Genomic DNA, 6,730 nt, shown 5'->3' on the forward strand with positions numbered 1-6,730 from the left:
TATCTAAGTGCACACTTAGGTAACTTCCAGTTGCACATTTGATAACTTTCGACAAACACCTTCCCAATCATCATTTCTTTCACAATTCATCCACTTAATGCTCTAACCTTCTTTGATCATTAGAAATTATTTCAGACTGCTGAATTCAAACTGTAATCACTCTCAGGCAAACACACTGAGAGGGACTGGGAGAAAAGAGGGAGAAACAGAAGACAGATGCTCTTGCAACACTACCCAGCACAGATATGCTCAGAATTTGTCGACAACCGTGCATCCCTGCTCACCAACTCGTCAGATGCCGAGCATATTTCTCATAAGGGATATTTTCTTAGACCACGCCCCTATCACACACTTAGACCCCGCCCCTATCACACATGTAGACCACGCCCCCATCACACACTTAGACCACCCCCTATCACACATGTAGACCACGCCCCTATCACACACTTAGACCACAGCCTATCACACAATTAGACCACGCCCCCATCACACACTTAGACCACGCCCCATTTCACACGTAGACCACACCCCTGTCACACACTTAGACCACACCCCTATCGCATATGTAGACCACGCCCATATCACACACTTAGACCACACCCCTGTCACACACTTAGACCACACCCTATCACACACTCAGACCACACCCCCGTCACACACTTAGACCACGCCCCATCACACACTTAGACTACACCCATATCACAACTTAAACCATGCCCCAATCACAACTTAAACCATGCCCCAATCACACACTTAGACCACGCCCCCATCACACATGTAGACCACGTCCCCATCACACACTTAGACCACACCCTATCACACATGTAGACCACGCCCCTATCACACACTTAGACCACAGCCTATCACACAATTAGACCACGCCCCCATCACACACTTAGACCACGCCCCATTTCACACGTAGACCACACCCCTGTCACACACTTAGACCACACCCCTATCGCATATGTAGACCACGCCCATATCACACACTTAGACCACACCCCTGTCACACACTTAGACCACACCCTATCACACACTCAGACCACACCCCCGTCACACACTTAGACCACGCCCCATCACACACTTAGACTACACCCATATCACAACTTAAACCATGCCCCAATCACAACTTAAACCATGCCCCAATCAAACACTTAGACCACGCCCCCATCACACATGTAGACCACGTCCCCATCACACACTTAGACCACACCCTATCACACATGTAGACCACGCCCCCATCACACACTTAGACCACACCCTATCACACATGTAGACCACGCCCCTATCACACACTTAGACCACACCCCTGTCACACACGTAGACCACACCCCTATCACAAACTTAGACCACGCCCTATCACACACTTAAACGACACCAATATCACAACTTAAACCATGCCCCAATCACACATTTAGACCACGCCCCATCGCACACTTAGACCACGCCCATATCAGACACGTAGACCACGCCCCTATCACACACTTAGACCCCGCCCCCATCACACACTTACACCACACCCTATCACACATGTAGACCACGCCCCTATCACACACTTAGACCACACCCAATCACACACTTAGACCACGCCCCCAACACACACACACACACACTTAGACCACGCCCATATCACACACTTAGACCACGCCCCTGTTACACACTTAATTAAAACTCCGTCGGGTCACCCATGTTATGTATCAAAGGGTTAAGACTTCAAATGTAAATTCATCATTGGCATGATCAGGCTAATATTTACAATCGGAGACACACAGTTCTACATTCATTTGCTGTCAATCAGTTCTTGGCAGTTGGGAATCTCCAGCTGCTTTGAGGTCAATCTGGCAAACGGTACTTGTTCGTTGCAGCATATTGTTGGACACACACACAGAAGCACCACAAGTCCAAAATTGAATGGTTTTCAAGGTGTCTGAGGCCTCAAAGGTAAAAAACAACAACAACCATTTGTCTGGATCTGGAGTTGTTCAACACACCATGTGATGCTTCCTGCAGATTTATTCTTAAACTCCATTTTTTAGAAAGGTGTAAATCTGGCCCTGGATCTGGCAGGAGTGCATGGGCGTGTTTGCGTGTGTCCCATGCAGTCATGTCAACAAAGCAATCATTCATGTAGAGGAGAGTATACACTTCGGATTTAGCTCTGCCGGCAGGTGATGACGGACAAGCCTTTCAGGGAACGAGTGAGGGATGGAAATCTGGAGTGGGAGGGACAGTTGGATGGAAAAGAAGGACTGGAACAGAGGAATCATCAATTCCCTTTTGTTGATCTCCTTTTACACATGAAAAAAAGCTTTGTCGTACAGTATATATCCGGTTCATTGTCACCCAGTCTGGGCAAAGAGCCACGGCGGAACAGTCCATTAGTCCAGGAGAGAGGGAACTTCTTAATTCCCTCCTCTCTCTTCCTCTTTTGTCCTCCCTCCATCTTGCTCTCCCTCCAACCCCCTTTCTGTTGGCTGAGAGGACAGGTACAGGAAACACTCATTCATTAACAACCTGGAGCTTAGCTCGAGTGAAGCACTCTCCACAAAATGTGTAGTTCCACCTCTGAGGGCAGCTCGGAGTGTTTGTGAGAGAGCTAGAGGTGAGGGGGGGGCTAAAGGGCAAGGCAGGGCCAGAGGAGGGGGGGGGGTCCTCCAGCAAAAGAGGGGAGTGCTGGTGAAAGAGACCTTAACAACATTAGAACTCAATGAACCATGTCACCTACAAACATCCATGGGGTGGTCACAGATATTTCAACTTTCAGCGTTTTTTTACACACTGCTATCCATTAGGGAGTTGGATGAATGTCTTAAAATGCAAACAAAGAGGTTGCATGTTAGTTTTTGAGAGGATATAAGCGTGTGACATTTTTGATTTTAACACTAAAACCTGCATTTTAAAGAACCTTCATGCGCTCAGAGATTGTTGAATGAAACAACATTCGTTAAATTATGTAAAAACCCATATTTGCTTTTTGACTGCCACATTACAATCTGCATACACGGGCATCTCCTGCATGAGCCGTTTTACCTTTGCTCGGTGTTCTCATCGAGCAACAGACTAAAAGTGTCAAGCCCAGTTAAAAAAGTTCAAACCATGACAGACAACATCCTGCCACCCAGCTTTCCAAACACACCCTGTGATTTGTAAGATGTCAGCCTGTTTCTTTGCACTGGTTGGACAGCACTCAGCAGAATAGTGCGCCTTTATTGGCTTTATAAAGATAATGACATGCCTACTGCCTGCCACAAACCGCTGAACTAGGGTCAGTGAGTTCCTCAGCAGCGTCTATCAGGTTCAGGTTGAGAGCACAGCTCGGTTTGTAGTTTAGAGTAGTTTAGAAGGGACACTGCCATGGACATTTGCAAAACACAACATTCACCTACATTGCAGATGTGTTGCAAAATGTAAGATTTAATTGTAATTTCATCAAAGTGCTGCCTGCCCGTTGGCGGGTCTCAAACTTTCTCTTGCAACCCTCGAGTATGAGAATAAATCGCTGCCACCCATGCAGTTGACAAGGCACTTTCTCTCTCACCATCAGTGCAGCCAGCTCAAGGCCACATGCCCTTTTTCATTACTCCGAACAGGCCAGCTGTATTGTAACTACAACCAATTTCCTTGCAGTCTATAAAGCTGTCAATCAAAATCATAAGGAACAGGGAGTGGAGGTGGGGGGGGGGGGGGGGGGGTGCAGGGGCGGAGCTGGGTGGGCTGTTGGGGAGGGCTGCAGGGCTCCAGACCAGATGTCAAGAGTTTCACACTGCAGGACACCATGGAGGGAGGGGAGGTCATGTTTACCTGTAGCTATGCTTAACAGGGAAGACCATAAATATTTTGACTTGATAGATGTGATGTTGTCGTGCCTCTCACTAAAATAGCTTAAAACACAGCTTTAGATCAGAAATTAAAGGAAGAGTTTGATATTTTTGGGAAATTAGCTTATTTGCAGAGTTAAATAAGAAGATAATGTGGTAAATTTGAATACACTGCAAGTGTAAACCCCAAAATGTCTAACTATTCATTTGAGCACAAAAACCTTTAAAATAAATCAACTCACAGTCAGACCAAAGCAATCGTTTTAAGTTTCCATTTATTAAAGTTATGAACAAAGAGACAAATAAGTTATAATATTTTTATTTGTTAGAATTCTATCAGTGTTTGAACATTAATATTTAGAGAGCTAGTACAATTTTCTACTTTCATGGCTAGCCTTTGACAAACTCATAGAAACAGCTGTCTCTCCGAGGATCGGAACATAATACTGAAGGGGAGGTGTAGATGTTGTCTCACAAGACAGTTAGCAGTGAAAGTGTGCACCTTAAGGTTGTTTTTTCTGTTATGGTATATCATTACATATAAACTCTTTAAAAATATACTTCTGTCAAATACCTTGACAACTACTATGTACACTACAAAAATAAATTTTCATATAAATAAATTATATGGCATACATTTATCTTTGTAACTGAAAACAGCATACATCCACGCCAACCGAGACCAAAATGGCAGTCTGGAAGAACCACTGATTTTTTTTTTTCCTTTTAAAATCCTCTAAGAGCTATGATGAGACCTGTAGTGTAAAATGTTATAGACTCTTTTCTTCCTATTTAACATTAGTAAGCACTTTATACAGATCAGACTCCATTAATGTAAAAACATTAAACTGTAATAGTGTTTTTTTTTTCAATAGACATAAAAATCCCTGCATTTGTTATCCACTGGCATCACGACAATAATGAAAGAAAAAACAAAACATTTTATATTACAAAAATATAAATATCGCAATTGAACGTTGAGAACAGAAAACAAAAACAAACATTAAAAAAATGAATAAAATAGTTGCCAGCTATGATTCTCTCCTCTACTGCCAATGTGACATTGGGAGGAAACAAAACGAAAAAACAAACAGAACAACCTATTTCATGCAAGCAGCTGAAGTAACATGGTGGACAGAGGGAGGAAAACTGCAAAGGCTTCTGGGAAAAGCTACACATGTTCAACAGGAAGTGAGAGTGTAAAAACAAAATTGGAGGCAATCAGGTGTGGAGGGGGTGAATGACGGGGTCAAAGGGGCCCTGGGTCTGGAACGTAAGGGGGGGGGGGGTTACAGATATGTGTGCTGACATGGACACATATACAAACTGGCCATTGCTGGTAGAGAGAGGGGCTGGCAGTGTAAACTCTGACCCCTGAGGCTCTGGGCTGTGCCATTTGGCAGTTGAGGGGGAGGGGGGGACGTCTAATTAGTGTCATGGCGTTATGTTGTGGATTTTTATTAGCTGAGGTCAGTTGAGACGGCTGAGGCCAAATTGGGGCCACTTGTCTTTATTGTTACTAAAGAAGAGCCAAGATAGAGTGAGAGGATGCACCAGCACACACACATGTGAATGTCCATACACACATATACCATACACTGAGACAGGCATAGAGCACATTGTCAGGCCATATAGGGCTTATCCCTTAGCAGGCTGCGTGGGCTAGCTTATTGATTGGACAGAAATAAAGAGCTACTCGAGGCATGATATTCCTGCGGGTGAAGTTTAAATGCAGTCAAGTGCCATGTTGAATCTGGTTTTACAGTATACAGTCTGAGTTTTAGCTTATCCACGAGACACAGAGTTAGTGCCCCGTGTTGACCCTGTTCCAGAATCAGAAATGTGAATGTCCCTGTAACGGCAGGGACATTCTGAGGTGGGTTTACCGCTCGTATGTCAGTATACAAGACAGGACCTGCTTTCAGCCTGCTAGGGTTAAACGATACATAACCTCTTACAGTAAAATACGACCAGACAGCAGCCGCACAGACAGTGACGCAAAGCTGAGAGCTGAAACAGGTTCCAATGCAGAGGCGATAACTAAAAGAACAAAACAAAAACACCTTTTCAAATTTCTTCATATCTGCTCGTCTTAAATAGCACGCATAGCGTGTCAAGTTAAACAGTAATTGTTTCATAACTACCACAGGTTTGTGATAAAAAATTAATAGTTTAACATGCGTACCTTCATACAATAATGAACACACACACATAAACGCGCGCGCACACACACACACACGCACATATATATATATATACGCCTGTTTGATTATTCAAACAATTTCCCTCATGTTTAAATGAGTGTAAATGTTAGTCTGTTCTGAGGATGTATCCGATGTATAAGTCAGAAGATAATGGGGCTGTTTCACATCATACAGCCCTACACTCAACGACTATGGACGCGCACACACACACACACGCACACACACACACACACGCACACGCACGCACACCAACACAAGACCGATCACTTCTTTTGTTTAAAGAGACATTTGCATAGAGTTATAAATGTATATTATTAAAAAAAAATATTTCGAGCAGCAACAGTGAATGCTGACAGGTATTTTTGTCTAGATGAAGCTTCCGAATGGCACAGATCCACAGATGAGTGAGCAATTATCAGAGATCTATCTCTATCTCAAATAAACACGCACACACACGCGCGCGCACACACACACACCCGCACACACACACGCAGAAACACACACCACATAAAAATGGCAGCCCCAGTCTGTTATGAGGAGTTGTACAGCTCCTAAAATTATAGCTACTTTTTGTTCATATTTACATATGTATACATCTTTTAAATATAGATAGAAATATCTAAGACTGGGTTACAGTAAGAATGAGCACCATGACGGCAACACTGGCGAGTTTCTCGCTGCTTGGGGCCGAGAGGCGAGCCGAGCTGG

General features: G+C 44.0%; 1 protein-coding gene across 1 annotated transcript in view; it reads right to left on the reverse strand.

The window, feature by feature from the left end:
- Window positions 1-4,104: 4,104 nt before the first annotated feature.
- ptch1 (patched 1) overlaps window positions 4,105-6,730 on the reverse strand; it is a 46,863-nt gene continuing 44,237 nt past the window's right edge. Inside the window, exon 24 of the mRNA XM_079269605.1 lies at window positions 4,105-6,730. This exon is cut by the window's right edge and continues 88 nt beyond it. The gene's annotated coding sequence lies outside the window, so the exon portion shown is untranslated.

Source organism: Melanostigma gelatinosum, assembly GCF_949748355.1.
Source record: "Melanostigma gelatinosum genome assembly, chromosome: 6".
NCBI lineage: Eukaryota > Metazoa > Chordata > Actinopteri > Perciformes > Zoarcidae > Melanostigma > Melanostigma gelatinosum.